Source organism: Chamaea fasciata, unplaced genomic scaffold (genome assembly GCF_029207755.1).
Source record: "Chamaea fasciata isolate MVZ Bird 193981 ecotype frontalis unplaced genomic scaffold, bChaFas1.0.hap1 SCAF_4, whole genome shotgun sequence".
NCBI classification, from domain to species: Eukaryota; Metazoa; Chordata; class Aves; order Passeriformes; family Sylviidae; genus Chamaea; species Chamaea fasciata.
Genome location: NW_027094089.1, coordinates 50,496,680 through 50,513,643, shown reverse-complemented (window position 1 = coordinate 50,513,643; position 16,964 = coordinate 50,496,680). Strand labels below are relative to the sequence as shown.

General features: G+C 38.5%; 1 long non-coding RNA gene across 1 annotated transcript; it reads right to left on the bottom strand.

The window, feature by feature from the left end:
* Window positions 1-1,301: 1,301 nt before the first annotated feature.
* LOC136288913 (uncharacterized) lies at window positions 1,302-9,676 on the bottom strand. The gene is made up of 4 exons (XR_010720645.1): window positions 9,533-9,676; window positions 6,466-6,873; window positions 5,497-5,578; window positions 1,302-1,450 (listed from the first exon to the last, which is right to left on the bottom strand). It is a non-coding gene; the product is annotated as an uncharacterized lncRNA (long non-coding RNA).
* Window positions 9,677-16,964: the final 7,288 nt, after the last annotated feature.

The window sequence follows — 16,964 nt, the reverse complement described above, 5'->3', positions numbered from 1 at the left end:
AGCCTATCATGCAAGTCAGGAAGGAGCAACAAGATGTCTGAAAGTAAAGGACTGAGTCATGAAAGAAAAAAACCAAAAGAACTACTGATTGATAATGAAAAGAAAAAATCGTAAAGCTTTCTAACAGCAATTGATGGAGAGACGGGAAGACTGATTTGGTGATCAGAATTCGATTTTACTCAGGTTTTCCAAGAACTTACATACCATTTCAGTAAGGTTAATAATTTCTACTACAATAATTAGGTTAAAAGATCATACAAGCAACTTATGCGTTTTACAACATCTTTATTATAGGGGGTTGATTGAATCTCTTCCCTTAAGCAGGTTTAATCCCAAGTTCTCATAAGCTCAAAGTTCTGTTTGTCCTTGCCATGGCATCCTAGTCATCAGACTAGCTATGCTAATTAAGTCTGTCTTACTCCCTGTCTTGTGTATTCCCACAGCTTTCCACTCAGAAGTACATAAACACTATTTAATTATAGTGAGTAACAGGAAGAAAAATCCCATGACCCTCTTTAAATCCAAAATAGGTTGTAAATCCAAAACTTCATAGGAAGAGGAAGAAAGCATGTACAGTATTGTTTCCTAAAGCAATAAAAACTACACCCATGAGATACACTAAGTGCACCAACACATTTGTCTGAATGAATTAAATTTGAATAGGGCATGCTATAATACTTTCAATACAGTGTGAGAGCTAGCTGGCTTGTGCTTTCTTGAGTTTCCTCCCTGCTGTACTTGCTGTCTGTTCACATAACTGTCCAGCCATAGAAATTCTGTATATTGCTGTCATGTCTTAACTTGTTCTTGGCTGCTTTTGTGTCTGTCCAAGTCTATTTTTAACTCTGAGATTCACCCAAGAAAAGCCATTTGGCAGCAGAGAGCTGAACTTAGCCTTTTTTTCTTTTCACAAACACAGATATCTGAGATGAAACACCCTTTGTGTAGTAGTACCAATGAACAACCCTTCTGAGAATTCCACAGTGGTGGGAAGAACACTGCAAATATTTCAGCAGCTAGAAACAGGCAGGTGTTTGATAAATATGCTTTTCTGTGAATGGTTAGTCAGGGAAGTGGTTATTGTGGTTGCTAATTATAATGACTCTTATTTACATCAGGCTCTTAGACAGAAGACTGATTTCTGGGAGTTGATTTCAGGCAGGATAACTTTACAAATTCAACAAAGTTCAATTTAAAAAATCTTGGGTACAGTGTGAAGTGGATGCTAAGCGGAAAGGAGTGTCTGTGACTCTTGGCAGCATACCCATCACTGTACCAGCAAGAGGCACACAGACATTGGAAGCCACATCTGGATGCGCAACTCCCACCATATCTTCATCTCCTGCCCCTCTTCATGCTGGGATGGGGCACATAGTGTCAAAGCAGTGACAGAGATTGATGAGGGACTTGGTTAGAAGGTGAGGCAGCTTCAAATACAGGGTGCAAATACCTAGGGAGAAATTATGTCTCATCAGAAGGCCAGGCGATGTGGAAAGCCTGGTGCAGAGTGAGCCAATTACCAGACTCTTCTATTCTTTATGTTTGTTTTTTACATAAAATGAAGTCCTTTCTCGGTGAGCCCATTCATCTTCAACTAGTAAATCTTGATTTTGTAAGGCAAAGGCACAGTTTGAATCAGAGTCTGCCATGCTGCATCCTAGACACGGTCAAGTTTAAAAATACTCCTTGAAGATACTCACCTTGTCTGATCACAAGAGCAAGTAAGTGAGATAGCATAAAATACTGTGCAGTCCAGAATTTAATCTTATACAGATTAGCAGAGATCCTGATGCTGTTGTATTGGTTTTGTGTCAATCTTAGCACCTATTAATCCCCAAGGGTTTCTTATACCTGCATTTTCTAGAGGGCACACAATGGTTATAAACAGTTAACAACTGAATAGACTTATATAATGAGAATAAGTCTCAGCACAAATTGCCAAGAAAGACAGATGTTTGTTTTCACCTGGCAATCTCAGGGATAATGCTTTTAAATAAATTTTGTGAAGCGTTGCTTTTGTTTTGCTGTGAAAACATCCAACATATTTCTGTGTCTATTGCTCTGAGGCATATTTGTAAAATCAAATAAAGCCCACAGGAAGCTAGACCCATCTCTATGTGAATTAACAGGATGATTTTGGCATTGTCCTTGTGCCTGAATTATTAAGGTCATTCTCTAAGTCTTACAGTGAGAGACAAGGAGTAGACCTCAAATTAATCTGTAATGCTTCTGAAACTACCTGTGTTCTGAAATGCATGGACTATTTCCTTGGAAGTGACCACTTAATATTGCCCACTGGTCCATTTATTCATTGAAAAGGAAGCTGCATGGCAACACTTATTTTGAGAACACTTATAACTAATTAGGAAGATTTTCAGATATATGCATACAGTCAGATGATCAGCCAAATTTAAAGTGATGGAAACACATTGCTACTATAGATGTTTGCTTAATTTTATTTCGATACCTTTTATTGCATTATTTTCTTGTTCAAGCAGAAGATCTGGAAAGTCAGTTGTGCAAGTGTTGTCTGAGTCTTGAGCTAACCTATCATTCCAAAATTCATCTGAATCAATAATTTTGTCTTCCTTAAAAAACCTTTACATTTGGAGAAGTTTAATTCATTGTCAATATCCAAATATTTGGATTAATGAAAAGCTTTTACAGGAAAAAAGACATAGTTTCTGAAGATGCTTGTAAGATAATTCCATGAAAGACAGGTGTTTTATGAGTTAGCAAATACTGTTAATTTTTAGTAATTATTTGCATGTGAAGAGATACATATGCTCTGACAGTGAGCTTTATTTATTTACTTCAGGATTACTTTTTCCTTTGAGCTGAAAAAGCATGCATCAGGAGAAAAACAGTTTGCAGTGATACACAGGGGAGGTTCTTAGAAGAGGATCTCTAGGTCTATTGTTTGTATGTAGAGTAATAGTTCATGGAGCTACCAGTTGGGTAATTTTTTGAAATCACTTCCAGCAGGTGACAATATTAATGTGACACATTCTCACAGATTTCTGTGGACACTGGAACATTGAAAGAAGCAGAAGGAAGCACAGTCTGAAGACAGTGGAAAACACAAGAAATATTGCCACTCACAATAACAACAACAACAAAATACAAACAAACAAGCAGATTTTACAACCTAAGAATTAAAACTTTCAGATAAAACATTTGGAGTCTGACGAGAAGAACTTTCTAGGAGAAGTGTTGGCACTGAGCAGTATTGCACCATATAGGTCCTCTGTGGTAAATATGAAATCAATGGGGCAGCTACATCTCTTGAGGCTGGTGGGATTGGCCAACTGTGAAAAGAGGAACTTCTGCTATCCCTCAACACCCACACGCTTCCTCATCAGCACTGAACTTGATAACACGGTCTGTAAAAGACCGCTGTTTTCCCTGCCCCTTTCCGATAACAGCATGTACTCCACACCAGGCACTGAGATCTTCAAACCCTATGAAGATGTGCTCTGCTCCAGGAATTGCCTTACCAACCACTCCCTGCCCCACTGCTCCTTGGCAATGATTGTCTTTTCTGGGGAGTCCTGATGTCTGTCTTGAAAAATTCAAGGAGGAACAGGAAGGAGCCAAGATCTCTTGTTTTGCTGAAAGGGAGACTCCATGGGAAGATTTAGAAATTATTGTGGTATCTCAGTGGGGTGGAAAAGGGAGTTTGAAATAAGAAAGGTGAAAATAAAAAAAAGCCCCTTCAGTTATTCTGGAAATAACAGAAAGTACACATAATGATGGGAGCAATTTGGATTTTCCCATCTAGACTATGCCCCTTTGCTTTCTCGTTCACCCATGCAAAATGCTGGCTGCAGATGTGAAAGGGAAAGGATCATGGTCCTGGAAAAAAATATCTGTCCAGTTTACTTTGATTGATGTGAGCTACTTAAGGGCTGTACAGGCAGTCTACAGGAAAGAAAGAGGAAAGGGATCCGGTGCAGACTTCACAGCACCTGGTGTTGAGAGAGCAGAACTGGTCTGTGGGGGGGTGTCTCAGCAAGGTGCCAGAAAGGCTCCCCAGGGAGGCAGGGTGGGAGTGGAGGTGCAGATTTCACAGGATTAAGCACTGCACATTCAATGAAGCTTTTCTTCTCTGGGAGTTACTTGCAATTGCTGCCAGCGGATGTGTCCTGTTTGCCACTGGAAATGCTCAGTTGGCTGAGCTCCCCTGCCTTGATGAGATGTTGTTCTGCAAGCAAGCACGATAAGGCGTGTGAATCACACCATCCCAAATGCTTGGCATCCGCATGAATCATTGTTTTGCTGCCATGTTTTACAATTCCTTCCTGTTTTGCAGTATCTGGGGGGTTGTCCTTGTGACCTGCCCACAGCACTTTGAAAACTGTCTGAGGTTCAAATGTAAATGTCTGGGCAGAGTCTTTTTTGTGTCCAAGGAAATCTGACAATTATAGAATGTTTCAAAGAAGAATGAAATTAAAGAAAGAAAAAAAAAACCCAACAAAACAAAAAAACCCCCACAAAACCAACAACAACAAAAACCAACAACAACAACAACAACAAAACCAACAAAAAACACCCTTTTAAATACCTCATACAAATAAATATTTTGAAAGCTTCTTTGGTTGACTGGCTTTTTAATACATCTTGAGGCCTTTTTGATATTAAAATATTTTTCTTCTTCTGCTTTAAGTTGTTTCAAGGCTTTTAAACTTATCCTAAATAAACACTGAAAATTGCTTGAACTGAAAAATCAGTTTCCTTTATCAAAATGTCACTAGCAAGTTTTGACGCTACCAAAACACATCACTTACAAAAAACTACCAATATGAGCCTGTTTCAAATGTGATTTTGACAAAAATACCCCAAAAAACTCCCTATTATTTCTGCCAAAAGGATCAATCAAAATATTTTTGGGCTCTTTGTATATAGCTGAACACATGCAGAGATCAGCAAACACAAAAACTTGGCAGAAACAAAAGATGGAAATTCAGAAACATAAACATGCAAGTTGCAAGTTATCATAGTTTTATACATTTTGAAGAAAGAATTGAAATGCTTTTTCCATTTCCATTCCATTAAGCTTAAATCTAATACCCCTGACACTTTGCCAGTATCTTAAAAAAAAATGAAATGGCTAGAATCTAAATTCTTCATAAGACAAATACTGAGAGTTGCAAGAGATTGCATTGTGGATTTTGCAATCAGATCTAAATATTTAGGCAACAGGGACTAAATAGGAACCAGTGACAAGATATTTGTGGGTGGCATGTAAGCAAGTTCCCCCTGTCATGCCAGTACTAAAATAGCCTAAGAAATGTATCGGGAAGTATAAAGTTGAAATTAAGCTTCCACCCCACCCCCCCACCCCCCCCTTATTTAATATATGCCACCAATGCAACTACTCCTGCAGTGTTATTAAAGATTATGGTAAAGTACATAGGGTTCATGGCAGAGCCACAGGGATGAGTAATGACTTCAAAAACATGTCCCACGTTAGGAAACCGAAAATAGCTGGCTTACCAAAGAGGAAGTTAGGACATGAGCTGGTCCCAGAGGATCAACATTCATAAAGTGAGCAAGGCTTTGACTTTGTCTCTTAAAACTGGCAGATGAAAATGTCACAGGAAACAGAGAACAACAAGTGAAGATTAGAAACAAATCACAGATTTTCAGCAGCAAGTCTAACTAACCATTGAAGCAATGTTTCAAAAAATGGGACAGATTTTTCAGCTGAAAGTTTCAATTTGGAATTTAGGTATTTAAAAGAGAAACAAAAACACATGTGTCAGATAAAAAAAAATCAGAGAAATCTGGTGATATATGTTATTTAAGAGGCTATCCAACTCTCAGGAGTGATCCCTTTTGGCCTCACAGTCTAGAAATTGTTGGTCCTTGCTTACCATCATCTTAATTTGGCATTCTTTCCATCAAGAAGGTATGATGGATGGTGTTTGTGTTGCTTGGGTGCTTACAGTGATGTATTGTGTTCCATCAAAAATGAAGAGGTTGGTTTCAACCCTCTATAAAGAAAAGGAGTTTAGGCTGCACTTGCCTAGGGAGAGATCAGACATCCAAGTACCAGAGGATTGGAGAAGAAGGGCAAATTTTCTAGAGACTACTGGAAAAAAATCTACTGCTGCTCAAAAGGTCAGTGAGTTGGCTACAATCAGCCATGGATGTGAGGATCTGCCTGAAGAGACACAGTGGTCTGGGGAAGGAATTAGTATCAACCTTTCCATTTCCAGACTGTCTGAATTAGTTGCTGGGAGTTTTCCCAATTAAGAAAGTGAACTGTTCTAATTTTATTTCCATTAAAACTAAGCTTTTCTTACTAAAATTGATTTTTGGTGGGTTTTTAAGGCCCTAATTTTGGATGGAGGTCTAGACACACGGCCTTCAAGACTGACCAAATTAGGATACCCTTGCCCTTTTTCTTTGTTTATTTAATCCCCTCAATCCTTCCAGAAGTATTAAAAACTTTGATACTACCTCTCTTCCGTGTGGTGTCCATGTGACATTTTGGAAGGTCTAGAAGGTTCAGACTCAAATCTTGGTCATCTTCTTCCCTGTGACAGTTACTAGTGAGGATTATTTGTTGGCCATGTTTACAATGATGTTTTGGTGGAAAGACATCTCAGACTCCCTGGGTGATCTGAGACATCCAGACCTGTCTGATCTTCACATCCCTTAGTGCAGGTTCCCTAAACTTGTCAGTCCTACTGTATTCCTAGCTTCTCCTTTACCCTCTCTCAAGCAGATGACTCTATATGTCTGTTTTTCTTTATCAGCTTGATTTTGTAGCCTTCTGATCATCCTCATTCTCTTTCTTCTTTTACAGATCTCCAGTTGTAATGTACATAATTGCAAGTATATTTCACCCTTCTTGAGACAGGATGCCTAAAATTGAACACAAAAATTCTTTGAAGATATATCAGCAGAGCACAAGCAATTTCTCCCTGGGTCTCAAGTCACCCACCTGATCCTGTGTTGTAGTGGGACTGCTTTGGTTTCAAAAAACCATCTCCTTCCAGATGCCCTTCTGCAGAGCTACAACTACCCACCACTTCCTACCCTGCATTTGCATCATTTGATTGCCATTTTTTGTCTAGAATTTTGCATTTTTCACCACTGAAAACTGAACCCAGTGTTTCCAGACCTTTTCTTTCATGTTCAAAAACTAGTCTAATCTTGCTTTCCAGCACATCTAACCTCGCAGCTCATACAACACTGATGGTGCAATAAACACATTTACTCTTCTATTATCCAAGTGGCTAACAAGAACATTGAATATCTGCCTGAGGTAGACCCAAGAAAAACTTACTTGATACATACATCCTGTTTGACACCATTTTTGTCACCATTGCTTGAAGTGTGCTTTCCAAAAATGCTTAGCAATCATCCTACAACAGTATAATCCAAACCATATTAACTTTAAAAAATGCCATATAGGACTGTGCCTCAAAATTCTTATTTAAATCCAGACCTACAAAAAATTGAAATGCTTACCAGCATACAACTAGCACGCTTTTCCTTTATTTCCAGGACCTAATGTCCTCATTTCATGCAAATACCCACTTTTGCTTCGGTATTAAGTTTATGTTACCTTCAAACATCTGGAATAATGCAGATTTTTAACTACTGAATGTGACATAGAAAAGAGAAAAGTAACAGCTGCCACTGCAACCATTGCTTTTCATTAACTACATGAAAACTGTTATGATTTTGGTTTCTTAGAAAAACTCTCATAAAGGGAATAGATTGGATGGGAGCTTAACACAAACAGGATTTTAAAAAACGAGTATTCTAGTAATAATACCATGCATTTATAAAATTACTTTCTTCAAGAATGTCTATAGATCTTCTATAGTAATTTTATGTAAATATGCCTAAATGGATAAAGGAGAAAGAGTGATCCATCGTAACTTTGAATGAATGGGTTGGAAAGATACAAAGGCGAGACTCGCAATAGGAAAACTCCTTCAAATCTTTCATGAATGGTATTCCATATGCCCTGAACTGTACATTGATATCTTGGGACACTAATAATAACAACAATCTGTATCAGTTGAAGTGTCACTAGCTGCAAATGCAACTGATAGAAGGAGAACAATGAGCACAGGATTTCCCTGTGGGAGTGGCAAAGCATAAACTGTGGGATGCATTCATTGCCCTAGGAAAACTGTTGTTATCTGCTTTCCACATATCAAGAAAAATGGGGCTGTGGATTGGGTGGATAAAGATGGGTTATAGCCCTCCTAAAGTGTTAGACCTCCTGCTTCTTGTCCTCATTGTACCCTTGCAATGCTTGTATTCTATTCCCACGGTTTTCCTGTCAGCCACAAGAAGGTTCCAAACAAATATATATCATCCTACTGCACAACTCACCAATCCCTCTTGCCTGGGATCCCAAATGCTTTATTCCTGTTATAAGACGTGCTGTCTGGTTGTTCTAACATTTACCTCTATCCTCAGTAATGGAGCTGCAGTCAGTAAGGAGCTGGTACCTGAGATCTGAGGCATACATAAATTAACTTCAAATTACTGAAAACTCTGCACTTTCAACTGCAGAGGATGAAATTCAGGTAGCAAAACTTGGGGTGCTCTATACGTCCACTGGTCTTGCTTTGCATTTCTGAGATTAGCTCAGCATCTCAAAGTTTTGCATGGCTCAGTCACATCGTTCTTTCAAGGTAGGCATTCACTCTCATCAACTAGTTTATGAATTTGAGAATTCAGGTCTTTCTCTGGCCCCTGGTGTTGGTCACAATCTGAAATTTACTGCTTTGTAAAGCATTTACAGTGAGCTGCTCTATTTTCTTTTTCACCTAAGTCCAAGCCATGGTCTGAGAAACTACATAAGTTCAGCTGAACAGGATATTTAGAGGTATTCAACCTTTGCTTTGAGAAATATTTGGCTGAAAAGGCTTTAGTACTCCCCTGCAGTGTTAGCTAGGTGTTAAACAGCAGGTGAATGCCTTGGCACGTCTCCAGAGAAGCTCTGTGGAAAGGCCAAATAGCTGACAGCAGCAGCAGCAGATTGCACTTTCAACCTGTGTATATTTGGTTTCCCCTTTCAGACCACTTTCCTTTGAAGTTTTCCCATAAGAACTCCTACATTCTACAGGGGACTGAGCTCAATATTTCTCCTTTGGAGGAGAGGTGCTGCCTCAGCTGAAGGATTTATCTTTACAGTTCCAAGAAGAGAGAACTTCACTTTAATTTTTAGTATACTGTTGTTAGATCACGAGTTTGATCAGCAAGGAGCTTATTGAGATAAAAGTAAAATAAAGATACATTATTTACATTACAGGTCCTGTCCAAAGAACTCTCAAGATTTCAGCCCGATCACCTTTTCTGCTCACCACCAGTGAAGAGAGGTATTATATCCTTGCACCAAAAAGTCAATATTGCACCTTTCTGTGTAATCAACAGTTTCACAAGTGTTTTTGCTTTAGCTGTGATTGTCAAAAAGGAAGTGTCAAAAAGGATGCAATCAGATAGTTTATAAAATGGGCAAGATTGTCTCACCGGAACAGTTACCATGAGGTGAACTTACCATTGTTGCTAAAACTTTGTCCAAATGTATTAGTGTACGCTTAGTCTGGGGCTTTGGCAGGAAGTTTTAATGCAGAAACAGCATGCCCTTCCGTCCTCCATGTGTTTGAAAGCTGTTTCGGTGTGAGTCATCGGAATCCTGTGGTTTGTGTATCCTGAGAGGAGAGGAGTCCTCGGTGATTATTGCACACTATGAAAAAGCAGCAGTTTGGAAATAAAACTATAAGGAAGTTCATTATTTCATAGGAAATGTCTACTAATGACTTTTTTCCTAATTTCTCCTCTTGGCTTATTGTCATGCATAGAGTTCTTGTGACTGTACACAGTCCTCTCTAGTGTGGCTTCAGAGACATGTGTCACTTTCCAGAAGTGCTACTGATAAACAGAAGTGGGCTCTGCTTATGACCTGAAGAAACTAGGATTTAGGAAATTACACTCCTTGAAACAAGGGAATCATCCTGAATGGTGGTCTAATTCCCGAACTGATGTGCAGATGTGTGCCACTGTGTGATACTCTTCAGTAGCTGTCAAAGTGCATCTTATTTTACAATATCTGATGGGAAAGGTGTCCATTGTTATGACCTCTGTTAGTGCCCCTGTGACACTCAACAGACTAAACCAAATATGTTTCCCCAAAGCAATGTGGATTTCTTGCTATGCTTTCTCAAGATGGTTCTCAGCAATTTTGTTTATATCCTGCTAAAATCAGGGACCTGTCATTGTGTCGTATTGCTATGACAGAAAACATTAACAAAACGTTCAAATGGGATGAAGAATTAAAAATGTAGGTCTTTTTCAATCTCCTGTTATGCAGGGTGAAGTTGGCACTATGTGGGACCTCCAACCTTTTACAAAACTATTTCACAAAACAGCAGTAAGAGAATGCTCTCACTGACATGTTTGGGATGTATTTGCCTGAGGAGCTCATTGAAACAACAGGAGTACACTTGATAAAACACTTCTCTTCCTGGAAGAGGAAAAAAAAAAGGCATGAAATAACTCCACGGAACTAATTATTGCTGACAAGCTCATCAAGCTTGTGAAGCTGAACGACATTTAGGAGAACTGTGATATGGGAGTTAACTTAGAAAAATAAAGGTCTCATAGCCGTTCCAAAGATCTTTAATCCCACAGGAGGACTTTTAATAATAATTTAGAGAAAATCCAGATTCTAGGAAGTGTCTGGAACACATGTATAATATTTGAAGAATGATTTACAGAGTCTGTAGGCTGAACTTGAACTGATGTCCTTAGCATTCTTTTTCTGTATTTAGAAGGATTGTCTATGAATAGCAGTCAAGTTGCTGTTTCACTGGAGAATGTGTGCATGCCACCACGTGTGCATGCCACCTCCATGTGTGCATGCCAACACCAGCACACAGGCTCACTAGCATCAATAACTCTGTGAAGGACCTGATGACCACAGCAGTGCTGCAGTAGTATGGACTGCAGCTATACTGGTATTTAGACAAAAGCAACCAAGCCCACAGCATTTAAATGGTCACTATGTCATATTGTTTATAAGTAGGAGCCTCTTATGTGTGAATAAAATCAATAGTCTACCCAGTGTAGTAAAGTGTGTTGTAGTTTGAAGTAGTAACTGCTTTTCTTTGTGTTCCGTGCCTTAGAAGAAGCTTATTCTCCACACAACCTTTATCTTGGCAGCCACTTTATCTATAGCAATAAGAATCACTTGAAGAAAATATGATTAGAGGTTCAGGGTTATAAAGGACTGCCAAGCCTTTTTATGGCTACAGGACATCGGTGAAGTCAGTCTCAAGTAAAGAAAAATATAATTTATGTGAACATCTGGGTGATATCCAAGGTCTTTGGTTAAATAGAATTACATGAAGAAGAGAGTTGCAGCCAGTAAAATACTGGTAATAACAAAGTTAGGTACAGTTGATGAAATTCTTCTCAGATGAGGTAAAAACGATAGACTACCTTTTAATTTTCATTTGGGCAGTGTTTAATTCTGAACCCAGCAGTTTAGGGAAGCAAAACTTAAAAGATGGGTGATCTGGAAAAAGGCAAAAATTTGTATGAAGCATTACCCAGGAGAATGCAAATGAACTCTGTTTAACCCAGGATCTTGTGTAACTGGGATTCCATTACAGAGGACACAACAGTTGTTTACAGGATATTGATTCATTCTTAAATTTGATAGGGACTCTCCATAAAACTTCCAAGACATACACAGAAAACCAGTCACATGCTCTATTAGTCTTCAGTAACATTAGAAAATGTTACTGAACACCTGATTTCCCACACAGAGACTGATGTACTCAAAATGTACATCAACATTTGCAGTGGCTTGGTTGTTCATTGTTCCTCTAAACATATAAGACTCACTTTCACAACCTTATAGACTATTTGGAAATCTTGTGCCAATGTTAATCACTTGCATCCCATACACTGGGGAGGAAGTTGGCATGAAGTAGTTTGCAAGCTACTGTAGATTTTAGAGTAATTTGAAATTAAAAGCTAAGTGGCAGTTCTAGAATATAAAGGCCTTGGATAGGTGTATAAACAACAGTATCTGATCCTGTCATATTTTATTGCCATGCAATTAATTCTAAATCACAAATCACAGTGCTCCTTCCTATTTTGCATAAAGTATTTTTCCTACATTCTCTTTCCAGTATTGAGTGAAGTCAGGACAGAAGCTTTCATCACTAGATGGAATTTGTTTCATTATAGGAAATTAAATAACAGAATGCCTCAGAACAATTAGAAAATCTACTTGTGTGCTGATATGAGTGTCCAGATATATTTGATTCAGGTTTAATAAATATAGCAGTAAGTTATGGTGTTTTATCAAAACTGGCCTTGGTGTTGACAGTGACAAAGGTTAATGAGAGCTACTCAACCTCTGGACTGCCCCAAACAGCTGACATATGTTGGTGGGGTCCTTTTTTCCACACCTCTACCAGACTAACATTTTTACAACTCCTTATTCCATACAGAAATAATATTCATGAAGGATACACTTCCATTCTGTAGGTTTTCTCTAAGAGGAAAACTTTAGAACACAAGTTACAGACATCAAGTGTATTGCTGAAATGAGGCAAATGAGATTTGACTTCAAGCTCTCTCCTTCCTTACAAGCAAGATAACAAACAGAAAAGCAGTTTGTAAGTGAATAGCACCATTACACGGGCCTTCTGTTGTTATTAAAGTGGTGCAACCCACCATTTACGGGTTTTATTGGTAGCAGTTGAAAGCCTGTACAAATTGCCAGCTGATGCAGAGCTCCGGGAGATACCTTATATTTAGAAGGAATTTAAAAGGACAATACAGTACATTTTATGGTAGCTATAATATACTCACTTTTATGTACAACATACTAAGTCCCATTTCTTCTGGAGGATTTCCTTCATAGTGAGATTCCTCCTACCAATAAAGGTGCTCCTCTCAACATGCCTTGCATGTAGTAAGTTTTGCTGAAATCAAAATTTCCTATGTTTTTAAAAATTAATTGTAGGTAGGAACATGAAAATCTTACTAATTTTGAAAGAAGCCTGACCAGGGCAGTTTTCCTGCAGGGCAAATGTGTTTATATATGTAGATGCCTGCTACAAGCAGAATGTCTGATGCTCCTATCAATAACCAAAGCAAAACTTCAATGAAAAACATTTTTGACCTTTGCTGAAATCCTTCTTACAGCCATTCAGCTTCACTCATAGAGTGAACTTTAATCTATCTTTGGTCATGGTCCCATAAGATTCTCTCTCAAGGCCCCCCAAACCAGGTCCCTGCACTTTTATTAAATAGAGAAAGTCTTTCTACTGCCAGGGCCTTGAATATCTCTGACTTGGATTTGAATCACCAGTCCTCCTCACAACCTTCAAATCTTCTTTCTTTTCACTAGACATACCAAATTCAAGAGTTCATTAAATCCTTTTCCTGTTTTTTCCCACATTTCTTCCTATGGGTCTGACCAGTTTCCACAGCGGAAAATATTCCTCCTTTCCTGCAAATGAACTGTTTTTCCAGGCTTTCTATCAGTTTTCCCAAAGCAGCAGTCTTCTTCAGTGAAAGTTCATCTCCAACTTGTTTATTTGTGCATTGGACAGAGCAAGGGCAGAACTTGCAGTTAGAATGGCATGAGACACGCCATGCCCAGATAGATCAGCAGTGACAGCACCATGCGCACTCTGTAAAAGTGGAGAAAGGAAGCAAGGATGTTCAGCAAAGTGCAATCAAAGTATGAGGAGCAAAACCAAGCCCACATTTAATGTGAAGGAAAGTAAAGAGTTAAGTTTCCAATTTCGCCCTGGGTGTCTCAGTGGAAATCACTTTGCTTTATGATTAAGAATGTTCTTTTCAGGTGTCTGTGAGAGGAATGTGAAATTCAGCAATAGAAAGATGAATCAGAGTCTATTGCGGTTAGTTTGTAAATTCCCAGTGTATAGTGTAAGATAACAACACTCTGAGCCCTGAATTCCTCCACGTTGAGGAAGCCCAACAGCACCGAGGCAAGCTTATTTCTCCACATATGGATGTACACACCTTGAAATCATGGAGAAAATTCCTTGTAAAGCAGGATCTGAAAGGCTGTGTGAGAGAGCAAATGGGTCACAGAGAAATTATTATACAGTCCAGTAACTATGGAAGCGCCTTATTGCTGGTTGCTTGGTAAATAACAGTGGATTTTTGTGGAAGACAGTTCTTGTGAATAACAAGCATGAAAGGTATCAAGTAGGACTTGAAGTGTATAAAAATTATTCTGGTGAGATCAGTCACTTGGTCAAAAAATATTGGCCATATGTGCCTATAATGTATGTATGAAATTCTAAGACTCACAGTAACATAGTATTTCTGTTGATGCTGTGTTAATTGGTGTGACAGATGACAGAGTACATTTCAGTAGGTTTAAAATCTTGTCACTAATTTAGGTGTTAGTGACCACAATACCTGGAGACTTGTAAAATACAGACGATTTCCTGCAAGATAACTTCGGACACACAGACACTCAAGGGAAAATAACATAAAGAAATAGAGCATTAAAGATATTTTAGGAGGGTAGTACAAAAAATGACATTATGAAATACAGGAAAGCTACCTGCAGTGTGTTAGATTAATAATCACTGACTTTTTTTGCATTAATCTAAAAACTGTAAAACATCCTTTCTGTTGTGCCCTGAAGCACTAACTTTTGCAGTGTTAACAAGAAAGTCTGACTTGAAAGTTCAATAAACATTAAACCTTCTATATTCTTGCATCTCTTTGGCCTCAAATTTTGTTATTGATTCTGCCTTACAGTCTCCTCATTTTCAGTGACCAACTCCCTCAGGCAAAGAAAGAAGACTTTGAGGTTCAAGTTGCTAATAGGTTGAGAAGAATTCTGGTAGCTAAAGTGGGAACTAGAGGTCACTTGCATACTATGTCCTGCCTCTAGAACCCAGGCTGCAAGTTTCTCGTACATTTTAACCTGAAAGTTATCAGCAACCAGAGTTTGCAGCTCGGAGCTGCCCAAGACCAATCTTGAATGAGAAGTGGGCTCTTTTCCATGCATTTCACACTTCTAAGTCCACAAATGAGGCCTATCTACTTTACTGGGGGATCCTCATTCAGAAGCTGCACTCAAACCACACTGGAACTTGAGCTGTTGCACATGTGCATGTTGTTATGGGCTAGCCAGGTACTCTTTATTTTCCACTAGAACTGCTCTGAGGCAGCATTTTCATCTAAGTACTGGAGTCACTATAAAAATAAGGTACTGTAATATTCTTCTATTCACAACTGAGGTGTTGTGTCCTCTGCCTTCGATCTCTGTTAGTGTTGTTGAACCTGAGTGGAACACACTGAACTCTTTTTCACCCATTGCACTGGTTTTGCTGTTGGTAGTATTTACTCTGAGCACAAATCCTCAAACATCCATACAACAAACTGTCTTTTGTTTGATACCACACTCTACTTTCTCATCTGTTCTTTCTTTCAATGCCAGCTTGTCTGCAGCATATTGATATGATAGCTTTTTACTGACCTAACAAGATACTGTCTGCCTGGCCGCAACATGAGGAAACTAAATTCCCTCCCCTTATGCAGCAACATTTAACCTGCTCAGCAAGGGAAAAGCTAATGTTTGTTTGAAATGCAGATGCACATGTCTGTGGTGGAGGCTGTGTGACACTTCGGTGGAAACATTCAGAGCTTGTGGCACACCCATGGCACTTGAAGTCAGGGGCACACAGCAAAATCAGTTACCACCTCTTCAGGACATGGATCCCTGCCACTGGGTGTGACAAAAAAAATTTCAACCATAATCAGAAAAATTATTCCAGGCTAGGGCTGGGTGATTAATTCTCTTTTGTCATGTTGACTGAATTGGAAGGACTGCTGACTGAACAAGGAATAGAAATTAAATAAAGTCTGACTGAAACAGAACTATTTTCTACAAAGCAAGCCAAGAAATAACTCATTTATTTGGGTACTTTTTAAAACCAAATATTTTGCATATTTCTACTAACATCAATTCCTTATTTCTAGATTTCTTAACCTGGTTCTTATCATCCCTGCTTCTTCTTAAATTAAGTCCCATTTTCAAATTTTAAAAACAAAAACAAAAACAAAAACATTTTCAAAACTCTAAGTGTTTTGTTTTGAAAACAGGTAATAAATGAAGAACATTTTTAAATGGAATGCACATGAAAAGCAAACTGTTGTGAAGTTTTAAAAATCTTCCCATGCCCTTTTCTTAGACAAGTTTTGATGAATCAGTGCATGATTTGTGAATCACTTTTCTCCCTGTGCTACCTGTGTTTACAGTGAAGTAATAATTCATTTAACTGTGTAGTCCAGCTCTGTTCCAGCTACTTGCTTGTCACATGCAGAACTGAAGACACTTTAGGATTATCTGTGCTGCTTTGTTCCTCGGATGTGGTAGAAAGCAAGGAAAGAGGAGTAATATTACTTAAAGAGCTACATGTTAGTTACTATTAATTTCCTGCAAAAGTGTAGTTTAAGTATATCCACCAAACCACTCTTACCTGTACCATTCCCAACTCAGTTATTAGTGTTCCTGCTGCACATTACTTCAGAAGATGCTCATGCAGCCTGTTGATCTTCAGGGAAACCCCTAGATTTCCTTCCTTATTATTCATGGGGATTTCCCTGTCTGCTGCAGAAAAACAAGGATCAAAGTATTTTACGTGCTGTCTCATGTCTCCAGATTCTTCATCACGCTTAAATGCCTAAGGACATGAGTGGCCATAAACAAAATTCTTGAAACCCTAGAAGTGGGTGCAACAGAAGCATAATTTGCAAACTATTTTACTAAAACAATATTAAAAATACCTTAAAGTTTTGATGGTGTTTTTCATACTACAGGAAATATCAGGGAGAAATGAAAGTAAATCCGTAGTTCCATAATTGCACTTTTTTAAAATTAGTAAAGTAAGTAGGAGAGAGACAACAAAGCTAGGAAGATG